This window comes from Cotesia glomerata, linkage group LG2 (genome assembly GCF_020080835.1).
Source record: "Cotesia glomerata isolate CgM1 linkage group LG2, MPM_Cglom_v2.3, whole genome shotgun sequence".
NCBI lineage: Eukaryota > Metazoa > Arthropoda > Insecta > Hymenoptera > Braconidae > Cotesia > Cotesia glomerata.
Window position 1 is genome coordinate 29,456,276 of NC_058159.1, and position 25,761 is coordinate 29,482,036.

Genomic DNA, 25,761 nt, shown 5'->3' on the forward strand with positions numbered 1-25,761 from the left:
TAAAATGAGTTTTTATGGTTGAATTTGGTATCGTTGGAAAAATCTTGACCTAGAGTTGTGGCTTTTCATGGTTTCATATTATTCTCATCAATAGTCAATTTATGATGATAAGTATTTAGGCTGCATTCAAAAATGCTCTATCTCTAGTTACATAATTAAGAAATAACCATGAATCTCGTGAACTATTGACATTTTTTAAAATATAAGCTCATCCCGACATTATACCCATCGAAACCTTTCATTTGAGTACCCAAATCATTTTTTCATATATTTATATATATATGAAAAATATATGAAAATGCATATGGGTCCTCAAATGAAAGCTCTTGATGAGTGTAACATCGGGATGAGCTTATATCTTTAAAATCGTCACTAGTTAAAAAAGTACAGTGCAATTTAACAAAATTAAATAAAGCAAAATTTTATTTATTTATTGTTCACAAGCCACGGCAGTTACATAGTGACTGCAAGGTTGCTAGTGAATAATTATCTTATTTATGTCTCAACCTTCGTAATTTTTTAAAAAGCTCTTTTTTGGAGTCTTCTAAAATATTATCACACAAAATAGGCCAATATTGGATAATATTTATAGTGATATCATGTCTTGAAATAATTGGGTTGATTTAATGTCTCGATTTTAGTAATTTTTCAAAAAGCCCTCCTTTAGGATGTCCTTGAACTTTTACTGAACAAAATCAGGTGATAAATTGAATTCTTCGAGTGATATAATGTTTACAAGCACTTTATTCTAAAAAATTGCTATTATTTTCGTTGCAGATTAAATATTCTCCATGTAATCATCATCAAAATAACCAGACTTTGAATTTCGATACTTCTGAGTAAGTAATAACCTACTTTAAAGGAATTTCTCAATAGAAACAAATAAATCCGTCCAATCATCACTTGAATTCATCGAAATAAAGACAGTTAAATTTAATGCAAGCGGAATTTAGTTCTCTGCAGAAACTTATTAAATAAACAGAACCTTGAGTATAATTAAATGACAAAGTAACAATGCATTTGTCCCCATTTCTATGAATTAAAATTATTAAATCCTCAAGACATGACTCACTACAGTATTGTTTAATCCGTTCTCATTACATCAAACATTAAATAACAAATATTTCGCCCTAAAAAAAAAAGAAACTAAATTTTTTTTCAAATATCTCATAAATATAAATTTGAAAGTTAAAGAATATATTTTTCAAAAGTTGACGCAAAGCGAGGGTGCTCGTTTATTTATAAATTCAACAGATAAATCTAACATTACCATAAAGTATTAGAAAAAAAATGGATGCCTTATAGAGTCATAACTTTTATAAAAATATGTATTCAAACATTATCTACCCGATCTATAAATACGTTTCTTCTATAAATACATAAACATATCTTCCATCTTATATATTTATAGAATAATCGATTTAGTCATTAAATTTTAGTTGGTTATGTTGTGTATTATGTTATCTAAACTCTAATATATTCACTCTTCCGACTAGACACTTAAATCAATTTTTCTTCCCTACATTATACCAACTATTCTCTATGGAAATAGCGTACATTACAAGCCGTCCAATATTAAATGCATATCACCGGCTAAAATAAGTACAAATATTTAAAAAAATTGCAATAATAAATTAATTCGATCGGCGATCGGGGCTCAATACAAGTCTCAAGTCGCGTGTTCAATTTTTAACCCAAAGATCAACGTTGAATATCGACGCGTGCCTGACATTATTATAAATTACATATTGTATTTTATTTGATACTTTTATCTTTTTTTTGCTGGGTTTTGTATGAAACGTGCCCACCCTTCTGTCATGGGACTGCCACCCACCTTATGTTTCTCGTTACACTGACGCAATGTGTAACAATAATAAATAATAAATAATAAGCAATGAATAATAGAATCGAAGTGAAACACGCCCCCAAAAATTCGATTTATCGGGAGCATAATTAACGAGCTGAAAACGAAAAGTGATTGACCGAGAGGCAGCTGGTTCTGCGGTGTACCATACCTCAGCAGTTACAAAGTAATAAAATGAAATATAATGTAGTCTACAGTGTTTCTTTTCATTTTTTTACTGACATCGTTATTCTCATTGTAATAACGGCTATCTTCAGGTCGCGGTATGTCGCGTACAGATGCTTCACATACTCAACAATCTATTGTACGTACGTTATATTTATATATTATTCTACATTGTACATGTCTTCTACAAGAGATTCTACAATGTGATAACTGTATGTATACGGGGACACTTTACTTTGTGTCAACATTCGGGCAGATGTCTGTGGTCAAAAACTCGGAAAATTTTCTATTCCTATTGGTTTGATCTGCGGAAGGGCATCGGCCACAAATTTTATTTTTATTTCACTGTGTATTGTATTACAGATTGTAAAATCGAGATATAAATTCATATATTATTGTTATAAGGGAATATAATACTTAGTGTCGTTAGAGATCGTCGAAAGATTATTTTGCTTTGACATTTTATTTTTTCTATCATCTACTTACGTGGTTGGAATAGAGAATAGGCAGGTGCCTAGGTATTTTTCGTCAGATAAGGAAGTTGTTACTTACTGTTTTTGACGATTTAATAATGTTTATATATTTTGTTGATGGATGTATTAATTATATGCTCGTCCCCAGTGACGGTGGAGGTCTACAACTCGGAAATGATTTTTAAAATACCTAATTCCGGTTAAATAGGATTTTCAGTTGAAATGTTTTTTTACTTCCTCAGTTAATTATTTATAAAATATTTGGCTCAGTTACAAAAATTTTGAAGATTATTATTTATTTATTTATTTAATTAGAGTGCGTTTATAAGTTACATAAAAAACTTTGATACACTGGCAATGATTCGGTGTGTAAAATTTACAATTTTTACAATTTTTGAATATATAAATTATGAAATATTTAAAATTAATAATAGACATTTTTTGGCTACAAAATACAATATTTGTCATATGTTATGATTTTGGAACATTCCTGTACATAGAATTTTGAAGATTCAGGTCACTTTTTTGAGCAAATATAAGAACTTAAGCTTCATTCGGGGGTATTTTACCAAGCTTTGAATTTTAAGAGTCTAAAAATAATCCATTTGATCGGTCAAATATCGTAGGCTGCTTTTTATTCAAATTTAAAACCAAAAAAAAGGTTAGTTTTTTGTTAACTAAATTTTACAAAAAGTATAACACTGATAGAAGGATTTGTTTATAGTTAAAAATATTTGTTAATATTTAACAAATTATTTATTATAGACCACTTTTTAGTATTAAACAAATATTTCTTAGTAATTAAAATGATTTGTTTGTATTTAATAAATCTGATATTCATTTATTAAATATTAATAAATATTTTTGAAATATTTGTTATGGACTAAAAAGTGGTCTCTAATAAATGATTTGTTAAATATTAACAAATATTTTTTAATTATAAAGAAATCCTATCAGTGTACTGAAAGAAATAGGTCAAAAAATTGGATATTTTTTGTGGTAATATGTCTTGAAGCAATTGTGTTCATTTAATGTCTCAATTTTAGTAATTTTTCAAAAAGCCCTTCTTCAGAATTCTTGAAGTATTATTGAAGAAAATCAGGCAATATATTTAATTATATTAAATTAAGTATCCAAACGAATAAATGTTCTCAATCATCACTTCAATCAATTACAACTCGTTTAAGTAAAGACAATAGAGTTTGACGTAAGCAAAATTTAGTTCTCTGGACTTAAATTAACAGAATATTGAGTAATCAAATTACAAACTACCGATGCAGTCGTCTTCATTTTCAATTATTCATATTATAATTAATAAATTCTTGAAACATGAATTACCAAAGGTATTATTACTCAATTCATAATATTCGTAACTAACGTTGAGAGACAACATTTTTTAATTAAAAATTTATTCACTTAATTTTCTGCACACTGATCAATTTTAAAAAAATTCTTTTAATAAATAATTTATTAACTGTTAATAAAACTTATTAAGTATTAACAACTCCTTTCACCAGTCCATTACATCGATATTTTAAAAAATGTAAACACCCTACTGAATTTTAAATTACATCGTAAAGTAAATTACCAAAAATAGCTCCAAAGAAACATAAAACTTTCGACATTTTAATTAAGAAGCAATAAATAATTATAAAATTAACTCGCGCCGAAACTTGTACATTACGACGCTGAACTAATTAATTTTTCCATACAAACCCGAGGCAGATTTTAATTAAGTCACGCCCCGAATCTCGTGACCAATTTTCCGATATAATAAATAAAAAACTTTGAAAGTTTATCGGGCATCGATTTTTTTATAGGCTGATACAATTTCAATTTTCAACAGACATTTATTCCAAAGACAGATGCCAATGACTCTAAGGTTGCGGCCAAAGCCATTATGTTAATTAATAGACATCCCTATGCTATATATATTTATATATAGAGTGTTGGCCCGTGCTTCTATTCTACACTCGGTCTATTTTTTTGTTCAATAATGAGTCGGCGGGAAGACTTGGTTTGTCACAGCGCTGATTCATTGCACGAGCAACCCTCTTTTAGATAGAATCGAGTCATGAGTCTCGGTTGAAGGCACACTGAGCAGAGTGGTATGTTAGTTGCTAAGTTTAAGGGTATAAATGAGTAACCCTCAGTACCGGCGTTGTCAATATACCCAGCTGTGTAATTTACTTTTTTATCATTATCATTATTTTTGTTATTATTATCATTATCATTATCATGGAAATATATATTATATTAACCTACTATTGAATCGATATACATACCATATACCTACTCGAAGTTAAATATTCTCCCGAGTATACTTTACGCTCTTCTTATAGATATTTAGTAGCTACCGATGGTGGTTAAGGTATGAAAAATATTTACGTGACCTACCTACCAAGACCTTACTTACCTCTTTTACGTTATTTAGGAGATTAACGTAAAAAATGTGACAAGAACAAACTAAATTACTCCTTCGTGTACTAAGTCAACAATTTAAATTTGTGTTTTAATTTTGCTCTAATTTGTTTTATTAAAATTTCGTCATAAACTTTGATGAATTATTTTCTTATTAAATAGAAATTTTTCGCCACGTATTTTTGATATGAAAATTTATTTGAAGTTCAGAAAATTGCTTGACTTTCACTAGTTTAAAATAAAACTTATAAATACTTTGCGCTATGAGGTGTGCAATTTCCAAGTTTTTTCATATATAAACACATCCAAGATGTATGAAAATAAAAATCGTTTTCATATATAATGCATACAAAAAATTGTCCATATAAGTTTTCGACAAAAATATATCTAGCATAGGTAAATTTTTTATTTATAGATCTATATTATTAAGAGAATAAGCAAAATTTTGTGGCCAGTGTATTTATATGATAAAATGGGTTTTTATGGTTAAATTTGGTGTCGTTGGAAAAGTTTTGACCTGGAGTTGTGCCTTTTCAAGTTTTCATATCATTCTCACCAATAGTCAATTTATGATGATAAGTATTCAGGCTGCATTCGAAAATGCTCTATCTCTAGATACATAATTAAGAAATGACCTTGTATCTTGTGAACTATTGAAATTTTTAAAGATATAAGCTCACCCCAACATTACACTGATCAAGACCTTTCATTTGAGTACCCACATCAATTTTTCATATATTTATAAATATTATATATATGTATATATGAAAAATATATCAAAATGCATGTGGGTATTCAAATGAAAGCTCTTGATGAGTGTAACATCGGGATGAGCTTATATCTTTAATAACACCAATAGTTAAAAAAGTACAGTGCAATTTAACATAATTAAGAAACGACTTTTTATCTTCTGAAATATTGACATTTTTAAAGATATAAGCTCACGCCAACATTACACTGATCAAGAACTTTCATTTGAGTACCTACATCAATTTTTCATGTATTTATATATATTACATATATGTATATATGAAAAATATATGAAAATACATGTGGGTACTCAAATGAAAGCTCTTGATGAGTGTAACATCGGGATGAGCTTATATCTCTAAAAACGTCAATATTTAAGAAAGTACAGTGTAATTTAATAAAAGTCATTATTTAATAAAGCAAAATTTCATTTATTTATATTTCACAGGTCACGGCAGTCACATAGTGACTGCAAGGTAGCTAGTAAGTATAATATATATTTCTCCCGCAAGGGTTCGCGTCAAAAATAAAGACCAATTACTTTCTCCCGTGTACTTTGAGCAAAGAAAACTTTGCCCAATAAAAACCATCAGTGTCATCGTTCTGAAACTCACAAAATAAGTAATATAATAAATTAGTTATTAATTGGTTAGATATTAAATTTAAAGCGGTAGTGAAAAGTTTGAATCTTGTGACTGTGACCCAATTCAACTTTCAGTCACTTTAATTCCGGTGATTTATTGCAATTAAATGAAATTCCTTGACGGAAGATGACAGACGGATTTTATATATTTTTCATGGCACTGACACCTTCTCCAAGACGTAATTTATCAGTCATTTATCATTTTATTTTATTAATTTTTTATTCCCTTCTATTCTTAATACTTGATACTTTTGAACCCCTCGAGTTAATTGCCTACACTAGTAGTAATAGTTATGTTGTATATATTAGCTCTTTTGTTTTGTTTAGCTTTGCCGGCGAGTATGTATATCAGGGTCTGCGCAGGTTACGCGCGCACCAAGCTATTATAGTTCATTCGCTTTTGTGACGTGTGGAGACAAACTACCGCTAAACTTGTAACACAATCAATATTGTCGCATTAAAGTGAATAGCTTCCGTCTTTTTATTTAGCTCAGTCCTTACTTGTTAAATATTTAACTACCTTTTTTACGGGTATGTATACATATATATGAGTAATAATGATCCAGTAAAAGGAAAAAGTAGGGTAGGGAGCTATTTGGAGCGAAATTACGTGAGGAAATTTGTGAAAATAATTCCACTCTACACCCCAACTCTACCCCAAGTTTTAAATTTGAATATGATATAGAATTATTTTGGACTTAATCATGTCAAATATTTAGCTCGGCAATATATTTTATGTGTCGTATTTCGTATATGTATATATATATATATATATATATATATGTGTGTTTTATTTGAGAAGTATTTATTAGCATAAGTAGACTGAGACTTGCTCAAGATGTGCGTGTCGGAGAGGTTTCGTATGGTAATTCTTCACTGTCTTCCATCTCATTTGCGTTTTAAAAGGTGCGTGAGGGATGAGCTCACCTTCACCGTCACCGTCACCGGTTTTGATGGCATTTTCGTCTTTTAAATGGTGTGAACTTTTTTGTCTTTGTAGTTTTTTTTACACGTACGCTGATTTATATCTCATCTCCTGGATATGAACGGAAACAATTGGACATTTGAGTAGTGTAATTTAAACTTTAAGTTAAATAAGAAAAATTACTTCTTATTCTCTTTTGATTTCAGTTACACACTTCTTTATGATAACGCTAATTTAAATTACAACTACTCCAAACAAAAATAATAAAAATAAAATGTGTTTCTTAAACTTTTTACACGGAACAGGTTTAAGAGCGCTTACACTGAAAAACAATTGACTTGATTCAAAAGAATAATTCTTGAACCAAGAAAATAATTTTGAAGCGAGTAATTGTCTTGAATTAAGACGAAAAATTTTTGAATCAAGTAAAATTTCTTAAAATCAAGAAAAATTTGTTAGTTCAAAAATTTTTCTATTCAAATCAAGAAGATTAAGTTCTTCAAAATTATATACTTGATTCAAGAAAATTTTTTATTCTGTGTACAGGTAATTCTACTCTCTAAGGTCAATTTTATTGTTTGCAAAGCGACCAAGGGAAGCTTAACTCTTTGAGATTCACTTTTATCTTCAAAACGAATCAAGTAAAAAATTCTGTCTTGCTTAGCAACGATTGATAGGAGGCGTTACTACGGTTGCTAGGCAACAGTTGCTAGAAGCGTTGAAAGAGTGGGAGTAGATATTCGGTATCAGGCATAATTATGTTTAATTTTTTTTAAACATACATTTAAAAACAAACAATTGTCCTAATCAGTAGTATCAATTTCAATTACCAGAATGCACACTCTGAGAAAACAAAATAAATAATTCATCAAAAGAATGATAATAACAACAACAATGTACACGGAATTACTGATAGTGTTATCGGTGTCATGTGATATCTTTTTTTAAATCTTTGTCAAGCGGACGCCGTTTACAAACCTGACTTTCTTCACCCCACGCTACAAATGCAAATTAATGTTAACTAAAAAAAAGTAATTACTCGTATAGCATTTTACTCCGATTCTGATTCAGAGAGCGGAATATATTAAAAAAAAATTTACAATTTTCCTGTTAGAACAAATAACCGTTTCACACTAACTATTCGTTTCCGTTCGACTATTTCTGTTATATAAATATATCCATCTTAATTTCTAGAAGAATGAATCTCTAAACTCTTAAATTTGACGTGATGTTTCCTGATTAAGTTTCATTCATAACAGTATAATGAAGTTATTTTAAATTAAGTGCAACAGTACTCTATTCTAAGGACCCAAATCAAGCGTTTGGTGTACTGTTATAAATTTTATTAAGTCTCTGCTTAAGAGATCGATGTTGTAACTGGTAATTGGTGACATTAGTACGGAGTTATTAACGTCTAAACCAAGGAGGTTCATTGCACCTCTGCTATGACCTGGAGGTACATATTTTCCAGAATTTCATTTAATCCATTTACTCGGATTCAAATCATAATATATATAGCTGAGCTCCAGTGTAAGTGAGTAGAGGAAGGTTCTATGTCACGCTTTCATATTCCTGAGATTCTTGGGCGTCATCTGGCGCCAGATCTTTGCTATATATATGTATATATTGTACCGTTACTCTCTTAAGCGTTTTGCGCGTGTCGTTCATGAACGACGAACCCAGTTTAGTTGAGATTACGAGTTAATGTTGGGCTATGTTAATATACACTTTCATACATACCGTGTTCTCACCAAGTTTGCCGGCAGCATACAGTGAGAAAATTGGATGGATGCTAGTCTAGAAACGTAAATTCCTTTGTACCCAAATTTTCGTTGCTCGGGTAATTAAAATACTCGGTTCTCTTATTGCTGTTATTATTTTTATTATTATTATTATTATTATTGTAAAGTTTCCCAAAATATTTTTATAAATTAAACTGTACACATTCTTTGTGTAACTCGGAATATTTAAATGCTAATGTATTGTGCATTTTCATTTTTATTTAATATTGTCATTAACATTGCGGTAAAATTCAACGAATATTTTCATAGCTTTAATATTCGGCGGAATTATTGAATCTATTTTATACAAATTGTTTTAACGATGTAGGTTTTTGTGGAAATAACTTTTGTTTTATTTATTTTTTCAAAATAAATTTACTTAACATTTTTCAATGGTAAAACACTGATTGTTTTGTAGGAAATTTAATAAATAAAAGTTATCAACAGTTAAATGAAACATATGTAGGCCATTCCATGCTAGCGCTTTCATGAAATTTTTTTTATTCCGTAAGTAAATGAATTTTTAAAGCTCTATTTATCTTACGAATCAGTAGAGGGTAATTAAATGCACACATTGAATTTTAGATGAATAGTTTTTATTTAGATAGTAAAAGAAGTACGTCGTATATACACGTGCTTAATAATTAACCGCTTAATAATGATAACGATAACAAACAGAAAGAAAATAAAAAAAAAACTGGTAATAAACTCTTGACAAATTGTATTTATAAAAAAAAAGTCTTGCTTACAAGGACGTACAAGTCTACAGTTGTAGTTAAAGTACATCGTGGGTTCTAAAAAATACGAATAAAAGAAAAAAGTTTTAAAAAAAGCTTGTTAATGAAATAACACTCAACTTGAAGCCTCAAAGCTTGCGCTACTCCACTGAGTACGTCAGAGTAAAGACTGAAAGGATTTTCTCATGATTTCCGGGGTATTCTTGTGACATGAGTGAAACACAGCTTCCACTTTTATTTTTCCGTGACCTCATTTTGGGGAAAAAAATTACTTGACTTAAAAAAAAATTCGTTTAATTTCGTCAAAAGACGGGCTTTAATCAGCGATCTGATGAAACATAAATTAAAATTGCGACGGTAAATATTTTATTTGCGGAAAAAATAAATAAAATAAAAAATATAAATATAAATGAAATGAAAAAAAAAAAAGGAGGAAATAATAACTGTAGAATAAATTGAATACTCAGGGTAAAAACAGAAAAGCTTAAGTTGGCTATTATCCATCTATATACATATAAACGTTTAGTTTTATGATATGACATAGAAAAAAGTTTGATGTGGTTAGAACTTATACAATATTACGTCCGGAAATAGAGGTGGAGGTGCATAAGAATGTATTGCACAATTTGTGGAGCATAGAGAAGTAACCGCAGTGCTATAGTAAAAATCACAAACAAAAACTACCAGGGGTTTCAAATATAACCGGTTGGAGTGTAAAAAAAAAAGAATAAAGAAAGAAATAAAGAGCGAACTGAAAGGTGTTAAAATATTCATACACATTTCACAATAGACATGTGATCTACTTTTTAATTTTTATTCGACCTTAAAAACTCCATTCAATATTTTTTTTTTCGCAGGATTTAAATTACCGCAGGAGGTGGAAATATTTGATGTAGGGTCCTGTCACAATGCGGTTTATTAAATATATTTTTATAGATCTGAATCTTCGTTCCAGGTTTTAAAAGTCGTTTTAATATATTACAATGTCGAAAATTTTATCTTTATTAGATTTTAATCTATTCTTTTATTAATTTCAAAAATTTATAACTTCTTTTTAAAATTTTTTTATTTATCCCCCATGGAAATAATATATATTTTGGATATAGTAAAAATATAAGTCATTTTATATTTTGAATATAAATAAAATATATTTATTATATACGTGAAATATATAAAAATATATTTCACGTATATTTCAAATATATTCTAATTACAGTACTTTTGGCCGTTTTTTGTATATAAAAAATATATTTCTGATATAAGAAAAATATACGCAAAATATATTTTTTTTTGTATGATAAATATAAATGTCGAATATATAAAAAATTTACTCAGAATGTTTTTTAAATATTAGCAGTTTTATATAATGAAAATATTTTCCAGACTATATTTTTTATATATTTTAAATATATAAAAAATATACGTAAAATATACTTAAAGTATATAGGACAAAATTGACAGCTCGAGATTTTGAACCGTACAAGAAACTGGCATAGTTTAAAGTTTTCCGGAACAAACATTGTAACCATGCACTGGCAAATGTTCTCAAGTTAACAAAATCCAAAATCTCGGGCTGTTAATTTTGTCCTATAGATTTTAAGTATATTTTACGTATATATTAATTATATTTAAAATATATAAAAAATATAGTCTGGAAAATATTTTCAGTATATAAAACTGCTAATATTTAAAAAACATTCTGAGTAAATTTTTTATATATTTGACATTTATATTTATCATACAAAAAAAATATATTTTGCGTATATTTTTCTTACATCAAAAATATATTTTTTATATACAAAAAACGGCCAAAAGTACTGTAATTAGAATATATTTGAAATATACGTGAAATATATTTTTATATATTTCACGTATATATTAAATATATTTTATTTATATTCAAAATATAAAATGACTTATATTTTTAATATATTCAAAATATATATTATTTCCATGGGGGATGGCTTGAATATCTGGTATATTTTTCATCTATTATTTAAGATATTTAAAAAAAATGAATTGTTTTAAAATTGACCATTTTATTACCTAAGTGTCCCCGTTTTTCCGGCCTTCACCCAATAAATAGCCAATAAAAACACGGTAAATAATGGAACAATATATATGGAGATAAAGCGGAGAATAATTTGCCCACACAATTAAAGTATCATTTTAAAATTAACTTATTGACACTTGCTTTACGTTTTACGACTCGTGAAATTGATTTTCCAATGCGATTATACGAATTTGCATGTATAATGTTTTATTGCGCAGTACAATTAACAGAATAATAAGTTATACTTTACGATGTTATAGCCATTCCCGTTCCATATACACCTATGCACAATAATACATCCACATATATTTATATCTATGTCCAATAGGCAGCGGAGATGTATATATGTATAAAATATATGATATAAATACACATATGGTCATGCGTGCAGATAAAGCCGCGGTATTTGTTTCGAAGCACGCAAAAGTGACCGGAAATATAATCAGATATATATCCCCAGGCGTCCTGCCGTGAGCACGATGATGCGGAATCGATGCACGTAGGCTCTTTAATAGAAGAGAATTGAAATGCAATCATCCTCCGTACCGGTAGCCAAGTTATATTATACTTACTCCGTTTTTCTTTTTTACTTTTCATTTTCGGTTTTATTTTTCATCCTATCCGTTCCTTTTTTCTCTGCAGATCCACGCTCACAAAAAATCTAAAAGTATATTACAAAAACATAATCCGTAATCTATCACTACACATATATATATATATATATATATATATATATATATATATATATATATATATATATATATATATATATATATATTTATACGTGATATTGATGCTCGTCTGTGCCGATTCGATGTAATGTGTATGAAAAATTCCACTGGCGGAATTGATATGGAGTATTATCGAAATTTCACAGATGAAACTGTGATCTAAAAATCCACTCGGTAATCTAAAGTTATATTGATACCTTTTTTGATAATCCGCAAGCGGTTTCAATCCTAAAAATCTACAAATTAATTTTATCTCTCCTTTCAAAGCCACTAAATCCAGAATAATATCAATTTAACTATACATATTATATTTAATGAAGAGCAAAATAAAATAGTTGTACTGTACTATATACTGTATTATCATGAAAATTTTTTGTTTATTTAATAGAGGAAGGAGAAAAAAATTTAAAAGCCCATCAATCGTAAGCTACTCGTTCAGTAAAAACTAATTAGTTCTTGATACTCATCCAGCTCATGTATTACTCCGCGTACATTCACTATCACTATATGATACACTATACGGCTATACAGTCTACCTAGTCTTCTACAAGCCGTTTTTAATGATCGCTCAGTATTTGTCAGTGGTTTGTTTTTTGTTGTTGATGGATGTTTCATTAAAAACACGTTTCAATTATTCTTTAAATATCATTACTATGAAAATAGGTAATTTATTCTTTTAAAATCATTTTTAATGACTGTTGGATATATTCATCATTTACGGCTTTACTTTTTGTTGTATAAACACTCATTTTTCATGCTGCCTTTCGAATTTCATTTTGTTTCTAATTTATTATTATTTTCCTTGTCAAAAGATCTATTATTCTCACAATAACTTGATACTTTTCGATTTATCATATTATCAATTTTCGAGTATCAGTTTTTAATTATATTAGAAATTTTTAATTTTAAATAACATACTTTAGCGTACTATATTAAAAATTTATATCCAAACTCGTGCAGACTAAAGAAATTTATTCTTTAAGATGTAAGAATTTTTAACTTTATCCATTTTTTATTTCGCCAATAATTATCGAGTTTTCATTTTTGAAATTGTGCTGGATTAATTATTTCACTGGATTTTAAATTTTAAAAAGAGTTCAAACTTAATATAAAGCTGCTATTAAAAATTTCAAATTAAATAATTCAAATCCATTTCGAAGTTCAGACATAATTATATTTTAATCATCACTAACTATAGTTACAGTTATAATTTAATGAAACAAACTTTATTACACTTAAAATATTAATTCATTTAAATGGCTTTCAATAAAATTAATTTATTTAAGATAATTACACTGAAAATAAAAAAAAAATGATTATCTAGACAATGATTTTTATGTTTTAATAATTTATTCGAAAATTAAAAAATTTCAAAAACTATAAATAAATAAAATTTTGCTTTATTAAATAATAACTTTTGTTAAATTGCATTGTACTTTCTTAAATATTGACATTTTTAAAGATATAAGCTCATCCTGATGTTCCACTCATCAAGAGCTTTCATTTGAGTATCCACATGCATTTTGATATATTTTTCATATATACATATATATATATATATATATATATATATATATATATATATATATATATATATATATATATATATATATATATATGTATATATATATAATACATATAAATACATGAAAAATTGATGTGGGTACTCAAATGAAAGGTCTTGATGAGTGTAACATCAGGATGAGCTTATATCTTTAAAAATGTCAATATTTCACAAGATCCCTAGTAGAAATGATCAAGTTTTTACTCGATTAAATCTAGTATCTGGTTAGCGATCATATCTAGTAACTGGCTAGTATAATATCCAGTAACTGTCTAGTTACTGGCCAGTTTTAGTAGACATAAAATAAAACATGGTGACACTTGTAGATTTGGAGGTTATTTAAAATTAAATATGAATAAGTTGGTTACAATTCAAAATAATAATAATATTAAGAAACAGTGTAAATAATTAAAAAAAATTGAGTATTTCATTATAAAAATAATCTGTAATATATTTAAAAAAATTGACATAACAACCGAATTGCGGTTGTGGGCAATTAAAACAAATACTCCAGACTGTCATCTAAATGAATTATTAAAAATATTACGAGGAGTTGTTTCAGATTTGCCAATACGTGTAAAAACACTTTTAAAAATAATCGTTATTTTTATTTTTTTATTTTATTAATGTTTTTAGTTTTATATTTAAGAATATAATATAATAAATTAATAACTTATTTCATAGTTTTTAATACTTTTATAAATGAAACTTTAATACCAGTTGAATGTTAAAATCATAAATAAATTTTATAATTATTCCGTTTATTAATTATTACTATTTATATTATTATTCTTTTGAATTGTAACAAACTTATCCATATTTAATTTTAAATAATCTCAAAATCTACAAGTGTCACCATGTTTTGATGTCTAGTAAAACTGGCCAGTAACTAGGCAGTTACTGGATATTATACTAGCCAGTTCCTAGCTTAAGCCTAGTTAAACTAGCCAGTTACTGGCCAGGTACTTGATTACATTTCTACTAGGGATAAAAGGTTATTTTGTAGTTATGTATCTAGAGTATTTTCGAATGCAGCCTAAATACTTATCATAATAAATTGACTATTGGTGAGAATGATACAAAACATTGAAAAGGCACAAATTCAAATCAAGACCTTTGCAATGACATTAAATTTCACTAAAAAAGCCGATTTTATCATATGACTATCTTAGACACAAATTTTTTCTTATTCTCTTAATAATATAAATTATTTTGATATATTTCGCCAATTTTTCAGGTAAGAAAATAAATTCTCAATAAAATTTTTTTTATTTCTTTTTCACTGTTTATGATTTCTTAACTAAAAATAAATTAAAAAATTCTACATGATGTCAGCTGCTTCCGAACCAATATCACCCATAAATCGATTTTATCACCGAGTTAACAAGTCAATCCATACAAAATAAATTGGCTATAATGTCTATTAACATATGCCGTTGACAAATATCAATGAATATTAATAACAATGATTGTCAGTTAGTTGTAACATGTGCTGGTCGCTGTTATCATGAAAGAGCTTTGTTATAATACGTCGACAGCCAATCAGTCTATTATATATTATGTATACTGTTCATAGTCACCGTACATAGCAGCAACATCAAGAGTAGTAGTAGTAGTAGTAACAGCAGGTATCGTAGTATTAGTACTCAGTAATATATAATATACATCTCGGAGCTATTCAAACTTGATTATTTTACCTCGGATCGATTGTTTGACGCACACCTCAAATTATCTCGGCCAGTTGGATCTCATTCTCGCGTGTGTATCGTTCTAAAGAGATGGTACCTAGATATACAATACAATACAACAGCATGTTACAGGTAGATGTATATGTGTATAGATAGACGGTGGATCATCATCATCATCATCATCATCATCATCGATAGGATAGGATAGGAAGAGCAGCGCCGGCCAAGTATAGCCCTTATGTGATGCTCAGCAACGGTTTACTAAAGAATCCGTGATGATACCCAACACAAAGGCCTTTTTATCTCTGCGTACTTTCTATGCGTTCAGATAAAAATTATACTATATACTACATACTGTGCCTCGAACCTCAACTCCTTCAATTCAATCCCGATAAACATAATATAATACTTGTACGTACATTAATACTCAGCCGTGTTATGTGTTATGTGTTGTGTGTTACATGTTACATGCCAAAGATTAATACAAAGGAAATTTAAGTACCGAGTACAGTGATAAAAATTTATACCGAGTATCATTTTAATGAAATTAAATTGCGATGATCATTATTGGTAAATAACTATTTTTATCCGGCTATTAGTCTTTTTTATTCCGGATAATGGGGACTAATAATACTATAAATATCTTTTAGTCGATATTTTATTAATTTATTGCCTTTCAAAACATTTAATCAATTCTTCCGTTTCTTTTTATTTTCCACAATTTATTTGAAGACAATTCTTTAATTTAATAAATTTTAATAAATATTTTTTAACATTCAATAAATATTTATTTGGGAGGAAAGTACATTTATTAATAGTTAATAAGTATTAATAGTTAACAAATATTTATTAACAGTTAATAAATATTTTGTTGAGTGAATTTGTTTCGCTTGCAATCTCATGATATGGAGATTAATTATAAACAAAAATCATCTTTATAAATTATTTGCATTAATTATATTATATCATAATAAAGTTTATTGTAAAATACCAAATTCTATCACAGCTCATAATTATCTTTTATATTTTTGAATATTAAAAACGTTAATTTATTTAGTGAATTGAATTATTACCATGTATTTCAGCTATAGGGTTATAAAAAGTGTCAAAAGAAAATAGCTATTTTTGCTTTTTATTTTAAATAAATATTTGTTAACGGTTAACAAATATTCATTAACCATTAATAAATATTTATTAAGAGTTAATAAATTGTGCTTAATAAATTACTTATTAACTGTTAGTAAATATTTGTTAACTGTTAACAAATATTTATTAACATTTAATAAATATTTATTTGCGAGGAAAGTACATTTATTAATAGTTAATAAGTATTTATCAATAGTTAACAAATATTTATTAACATTTAATAAATATTTTGTTGAATGAATTTGTTTCGCACGCAATGTCATAGGGTATGAAGATTGCTTATAAACAAAAATCATCTTTATAAATTATTTGCATTAATTATATTACATTATAATAACGTTTATTGTAAAATAGCAAATTCTATCACAGCTCATAATTATTTTTTATATTTTTAAATATAAAAAACATTAATTTATTTTGTGAATTTAATTATTATCATGTTTTCCAGCTATAGGGTTATAAAAAGTGTTCAAAGAAAATTGCTAATTTTGCTTTTTATTTTAAATAAATATTTGTTAACAGTTAACAAATATTCATTAACCATTAATGAATATTTATTAAGAGTTAATAAATTACTTATTAACTGTTAGTAAATATTTGTTAACTGTTAACAAATATTTATTAACATTTAATAAATCGTATTTAATAAATAATTTATTAACTGTTAATAAATATTTATTAAATCTTATGATGTTAAAAAATCATTTATCAATAGTTAATAAATCTTATTAAATATAAACAAACCCTTCTATCAGTGTATACTGTAAATATTTTTTTACTTATTTGAACGATTCAGTATTTAACATGAACAAATTTATCTTCTATTGTATAAATTTTTTTTTATCAGTTACATTGTTCTGAAGTTAATAAATTAATTGTTGCCAAAATGCGAACACAAGGCACAAAGTTCAAGTTCTGGTCTGGATAATTAAACTTTTTTTTTCATAAAATAAAAATATTTGGGATTTTAAGATTTTTTTTTATTTAAACAGAGTTTAACACGAAAAAAATTAAATGTAATCATTTAATGTATTGTGTAAATTTTTTTATCAGTAATATTGTTCTAAAATTAATGTCTTAATTGTTTATAAAGCGCGATTTACCGAACACAAGGTACAGAGTTCAAGTCCCGGTTTGGGTAATTAAACTTTTTTCTTCATAAAACGAAAATAAAGACTGACAAAAAAAAAAGTATAAATATTCTCGGTCTAAAAAATGAAAAAATTTAATTACTCGAGTAAATTAAGTCATTACTTCATGAATAGCCGACATGTTGAATGATAAATCGCAACAATAATAATTAGTAGCTGGTATTTATTTAATCATAATGCCGATGTTTTTAAAAACATGAAATAGTTTTAGTGAATAAAAGAAATATTTAATCTTGGCTATAAAGTAATTAGGATTTTTACTTAGTCTGTAACAAGTGCTTTCTCTGCTCTGGGCCCGTAATGTGTTGTACTGTATTACTCTTTATACTTGTTGCTATATATATCTGTATCTATGCATACATATACTATTCACTCAGCTATCCGTCGACACATCCTATCCCGGTATCCAATTGTTTAGCTTCACGTATAGTACTTACTTTATCCCTGAACTGTATACTACTGAAGCTCTCGGCATTAAGAGAAACGAGATTTCATTCTATTCCCTCCGATTTATTTACCAGCTAAAATTTAATTCTTGTCTTTAAATTTGATGCGAATATTAAAATTAAAATTTCAATTACAATAAGGAGAAATAAAATAGCTTGGCAAAATTTTTAATCAAAAGTTATTTTAATAGGACATTTAGTCACGGCGGTCGATTTTTTTTCGTCATTGTATTGAGATTTAAAAATAATATTTAATGCAAGTCACGCGGTTATTGGGACACAAGTGTGTATATAATAAGCGTACATGCGTGAATATTAACTTAATGTACGTACATAATACTCTTTTGTTAAGTCACTTGCTAAAGGCTATTTCTCCGGCAATAATCGATACCAGGACAATGAGAACTCTTTTTGCTTTTTCAAACAGTAGGCATTTAAATAAATATTAATTATATGTTATTATTATTATCATCTCAATGTCGCGAAGGTTTAAAAAACAGCAGAACTTGATGATAATTATTATTAAAATTTTAATTTAAAATCAAGTGCTTAGTTAAAACGCGGAAATCCTCGAGAAGTTTAATGGATCAACTGGGTGGAGTGAAGTACTTTTTAAATTTTGAACCACCGATTACCATCATTCACTCAGCTCGGTACGAACGCAAACGTCATAAAAGGTCTGGAACTTTATTAGGTAGTTGAAAAAGTTAGCTCGGCAATATCATCATTTATATATATACCGTGCAGTGACTCGAATAGCTTCGGGTCCAGAACATTGGCTTTACTGTTTATAATGAGTTTCGCGTCTGGAAAGTTACATAATCGTTTTATTAATACTTGCTGCGATACGATTTAAAAACTAATACCGCCTTTTATGCTCTCCCCATTAACCGTTACACACTTTACGCCGATTGATGTTTCATTTTTTTCTTTCAATAACTGAACAGCCTACCCATAAACTTGCTCTGTGATCTCTGATCTCCGGTTTTTATGTTTGTAAAACATTTATTTTTTGTCTTTAGTGACTAGTCTGTTTTCTGGTTTCATATTTTATTAACTTATTAGTATCGACATTCGTATTTTTGCCGGAAAGGACTTTATGTCTGCTCTCTGGTCGGTTTATTAGAATTCTCTTTTTTAGTGCATTTGTAACAAAAAAATTTTTTTAGCACCATCTAATGTTTAGAAAAAAATTATTTTGCTTCTAAATATTAGTTGATTTGTATTTTTTTTTTTAAATATATTTATTTAGCAACCTTGTAGTTACTATGTGACTGCCGAGACTTGTGAACTAAAAAAATTACAATTTTGCTTTATTAAATAATGAATTTTGTTAAATTACACTGTACTTTCTTAAATATTGACATTTTTGAAGATATAAGCTCATCCTAATGTTACACTCATTAAGAGCTTTCATTTGAGTACCGACATACATTTTAATATATTTTTCATATATACATACATATATATATATATATATACATACATATATATATATATATGAAAAATTGATGTGGGTACTCAAATGAAAGGTATTGATAAGTGTAACATCGGGATGAGCTTATATCTTTAAAAATGTCAATAGTTCACAAGATACAAGGTCATTTCTTAATTATGTATCTAGAAATAGAGCATTTTTTAATGCAGCCTAAATACTTGTCATCATAAATTAACTATTGGTGAGAATGATATGAAACCATGAAAAGGCACAACTCCAGGTCAAGACTTTTCCAACGATATCAAATTTAATCCATTTTATCATATGAATACTGGCCACAAAATTTTGCTTATTCTCTTAATAATATAGATAATAATAGTGTGATATAAGTAAGGACTTTTTTTTCGACCTTCCAGCAATTTCAAGTCGACAAATAGGTCCTCAGTTTGTTCATCCGTCAATTGGCGAACTCTCTAAGATTTAAAAAAAATAAAACCGCTTCCTTGATAGAGTTATAAATAATCCCGTTAGATACACATCTAAAAAATAAACAATAAATTAGTTATCATATGGTATCATATCATTTAATTTAATCAAGTAGTCTTCCGTTGAAATAAATACAGTAATAAAAGCAGCATGCATAATAAAACCTCAAATAGTAAAAATAGTAATTAAAAAAGTTGGTCTAGTTGGTTAAATAATCAGAGAGTCGGAGAGTGTAGAGTACCAGTAAGTAAATCAGTTGCTGAGCTGGGTGATAGTCTGACTGTATGTTTATCTAGATCCTCTAGCTTGAGGCGAAAGAATGTTGAGGTGGTCAAGTAGCTCTAGCTGAAACTCTTCGGTCTGCGGCTAATATAAGCAAGTAGAGTTCTGGATGATTAAATCCTCTTTATATAATCCGTTCGAGTGTATAGAATATAGTCTATACCTGCATACTTCGTACTAAGAATGATCCATCGACAACGACAAGACAAGGCAAGGCAAGGTAAGGAGGGTACGGACTAAAACTGTGAACAGCTACTCAACTGCGCCAGCTCGCCCACCATTTTCTATTTACATTTGCAGACGTCGTCGTCGCGGAACCAGTATCCACTGGACCGATTAAGAGCCTCGATACCGTGAGAAAAGAGTTCCATACTCTACACTCTACACTCTACACTACACTCACCCAGGTACCAACTACCAGCTAGGTATAGGTATAGGTGTATGTATATCGGGCGTGGTCACGCGCGTTTCCCACTCGTGCAATCGTCGAGCAAATCCAAGGTTCCACCGCGAGCTAAGAGCTCCTTTCGCAAACTCCTGAATCTCTTTCTCCGAGCAATACATACAAATACATACATATCTAGTACGTACTTGCTTACTTACTTACTCACTTATTTCTTTGTAGTATGTGGTATACATAATACTGCTATCGCCGCACCCTAATAATGTACCTTGAACGTCACGTATATACATCATGTATCTTACATTGGCGTAACCTCCATTACCAAACAACTTCATTAACTTCATTGTTATTTAATAATAATATTATTTCGGTTTTTAAATCACTATTGTTATTAATGAAGAATCAGTGATAAGGAATTTCTATCGTTTTAGTTTTTATTTTATTCGATAAATTTATTCATAGTTCATTTTTAATTTAAAAAAAAAATTGGAAAATTCAAAATTGCATGCTTCATAATTAGGACTAATATTTTCGCCTTTTTTTTTTAAATAAATGATTGATCTTAAAAAAAAATTTTCTGTATTAAAATAAATTGTAGAAAATTTAATTTTCTATAAATAATATCTTATGATTTTATTATACGACTAATAATGTTTTTATTTTAATTCCAAAAATAACATTCATACTAGGATTCAAATTTTTGTTAATTATAGAAATTTTTATTTTAATATTACGGCTTTCTTATGTGTTTTAAGAAAAAATTATAAAAGACATTTTTTGGAAAAATTAATTTAAAAAAAAATTTTTTTTACGACTAATGTTTTTGGTCTGATATCAAAAATTTGACGCGACAAATTATAAATTGTTATCTTAAAACTGGGCGAAAATCCGGGCCTTACTCATAATGCTCATTAAATTTTAAGATAAAAAAAAATATTAATTTTCCTACAAATTATTATTAAATCTTGTGATTGCAAATCAGAAAAAACAATTAATTTTTTAATATATAAGTAAAAATTAATTAATTAAAATTAATTAATATATATAATTAATAAGTAAAAATTAATTTTTATATACATTAATTTTATTTCAGATAGAAAAAGAAAATAGAAAGAATTTTACTGTGAAGAGGAAAAACTATACGGGTGAGTTTAATTTATCTGACTTAATAATTTAAAATCAAACAAGAAAATGGACTTTTGATAGAATGTTATTCGACTTAATTTCGAGCATAATTATCGAACTAACAGCCTGATATCTCTTGGGTAATAAAAATTTCGTTCATTCCTCACTTAAAGTCCCCGTTTTTCGGAGCCTCCCAATTGACTTGCAATTTTTTGCAGTGTAATTGAAGGCCGTTAAAAAATGCGACAGGTGCGAAGCAAAATTGCATCTGATGAAAAAAAAGGGACTGCGTTGTCTCAAATGATCGATTAGCCCCGATGTTCTTCCGAGTAGAAAATTTTAAAACAGAAAAATAATTTTTTAATAATTAATTATTAATTTAAAACTTGTGATTAATCTTACTTCGTAATATAGTAAGTTAAATCTTAGAAGGTAATTTTGAATAAGTAGAATTAGTATCAAAGTACATAACTCTTGATAAGTATTATTTCTGCAGACTATGAGGGAATAAGCTTTAAATGTGCGACGACAAATAATAATTTAAAGTCTTTAAAACTCCAGAGCATAACAATTTACTTGTGCTGCGCTACAATTTACATTCACGAGCACGCCAGAAATACCTTTAATGAGTAAATTTAGAAAAGTTTAATAATATAAAACCAAATTCCCAGTTGAGCTATAAAAATATCTATCAAAGTTAATTGATTTACTGTTGTTATTGTACAGCAACTTTTTCCCCGTTGAAGTTACCGCGAGATACATTCAAATGTATAAATTACACAATAATTGATTATTATTATCAACATTACCGTCTTATTTTATTTCACTTATCTTTGTTTTAAAAACCTCCAACTCATTTCAGACAACAATTATTCATAGTTAGTTGAGAAAGTTTTAACATTTTTTCCTACCGCTATTACACACTGTTCGAGTAATAATATCCCACTGTAATTTATCATCAACCCAAGAGAAGCTGTTTCGTAACTCGTATTGAGCTATCCTCGAAAATTATAAAATATTTATTTTCAACAAGCTCGAAATAGGATTTGATATTAGATTCCACTACACGCCAAACTTTCAATCACGTTAAAACGTCACTTGTAATTCCCAGATTTATTTGAAATTGACAATACAATGTAGGCCAACTATTTTCATACTATTGACAACTTAAAAGCTTTACAAATATACTCGCGATGTCAATCTCAATAAAAAAAGAATTGACACAAGACGATATTTTATCGAACTAAAATTCACGTTTTTTGCCAATAAAATATTTTACTTTTTATGACATATTTTTTATTATTTTTATAAATTAAAAATATAATTCTCGGTAACAGACCATGACCGTCTAAGCTTTGGAAATTTTAACGTCCAATTCAACTTGTAAACTTAAACTTTTGATGCCCAGCTCTATTTGGTTAATCTGTACTTGAGTAATTTGAACTTTGTGTATTTGTACTTTGTTGCTTTCAAGCTTGGTAAATTTAAACTTTACTTAATTTAAAATACATCGCTGGAATTATTCTAGAGTTGGAGCTTTTGATTGTTTTATAAACGAGTGTGCGTAGAAAAAAAAATTAACTTGAATTAAGTAAATAATTTTGAAGAATTTTATTTTCTTGATTTGAGTAAAAAAATTCTTAAACTAAGAAATTTTGCTTTATTTAAGAATTTTACGTCTTGGTTCAAGACAATTAAACTCTTAAAAATTATTTTCTTAATTCAAGAATTTTTCTCCTGATTCAACTTTTTTTTCAGTGTGCATTTTTATCAATAATTTTTTAAAAATTTTTTGAGTCAGTAATTTTAAAGTTACATTTATAAATCTTTGAAAAATTTGCACAAAAAAAGTTTCTTAATTGCAATATTGAAAAAAAAAAAATTAACTTGATTCAAGAGAAAGTCAATTTTTTTCAGTGTTTTATATATCCCCATGAAAAAAAAATATATTTCGAAATATATAAAAAATATATAAATATATAAAAAATATGTATAAGTAAATATATTTTTAATACCTAACTTTTGGTCGATTTTTATGTATATTTTATATATTTTAAATGTATTTTAGATATATTCAAAATATATCTTAAAATATATAAAAAATACATAGCTAAAAATATAAAAAAAATTTATTTTTAATATATCTAAAATATATTTGAAATATGTAAAATATATTTATGAAAATCGGCCAAAAGTTAGTTATTAAAAATATATTTACTATACATAATTTATAAATATTTATATATTTTTTATAAATTTTCAATATATTTAAAATATATTTTTTATGTATTTCGACATATATTTTTTTTATATTTTTTTTTTATGGGGATAAATGTCTACTTTTACTTAGTCGTCCTTGTTTTATCATAAAAATAACAATAAAAGCTTCTTGGCGAGATTCAAACTCCGAATTCTCGAAAATGTTCAATTCTCTTAGCGAAAAGTTAAAAACAAACCGTATATCTATCAACCATTAAATAATAACCGTTACCACCAGCACGTAATACAAAAACCCGTATCATTTCACCAGTTATCGTTCTCCAGCACAATATAAATATAAATATGTTTATAATAAACGCATCAGCTCGGAACATACCTGACGCAAATACCCGCGCATTAACGGGCGCAAATGAGTTTTGCGGCTTCAGTAACTTTACTTTTAAATTTAAACTTCTCATTTCCCCTTATCCTCTGCTCCTCTTATCCTTTTATCCTTTTTTTCCAGTCTTGAAACTCTTTCTACCCGCGCAGTAACCATTTATACATTTTCTTAATTTTTTATTTTCCATTTTTTTTCACCTCTCTTCTCTCTACTCCTTGTATTCTTGCATTGCGTGTACCAGTCTCAGTAACGAGGGCGTCCTCAGCCTCTGCTCATACTCAGCGTCTGCTCGCCAGAGATATTGCGGTTAAATTGTTTTGTGTCTTACCAACCATAACAACCATACCATGCACTGTACTTGCACCCAACACTTATTTTTTCGCGGTGTGACGCCAGGGCGTCGGCCACTTCCTTTGCCACAGGAGCCTGGCATGTAATACTTCTTCATGCTTCTCTTCACACATCACACACTACAAGTACATTTATATGTATATATATTTGTATGTAAATACATCAACCAAAGATATGCGTGTATTCAAGAGTTGACTTTAAACGACAAAGAGAATCTTTCGAGTTTGCTCTTTACTTCTCTATATTCTCTCACTTTGTGCTGGAAAAAATCTGAGAAATGATTGTCCCTGCAGGCGATCCATGGAACTTTTTGCCACATTTCAAAACGCTTAAAAAATTTCTTACTAAAAACATTTTGAAAAAATGTAAAAATGTAAAAAATTTTGAGCTTAGAAATTAAAAAATTTTCTATTTGAGATTTAATTTCTTCGTTTGAAATATTTAATTTAAATGAAAAATTAAGAAAAAAAAAGCAAAATTTTGTGGCCAGTGTATTTATATGATAAAATGGGTTTTTATGGTTAAATTTGGTATCG

General features: G+C 27.8%; 1 long non-coding RNA gene across 1 annotated transcript; it reads left to right on the forward strand.

Moving 5' to 3' along the window:
* Positions 1-641: 641 nt before the first annotated feature.
* Positions 642-22,294, forward strand: LOC123258808. The gene is made up of 2 exons (XR_006508146.1): positions 642-839; positions 22,241-22,294. It is a non-coding gene; the product is annotated as an uncharacterized LOC123258808 (long non-coding RNA).
* The last annotated feature ends 3,467 nt before the right edge of the window (positions 22,295-25,761 follow it).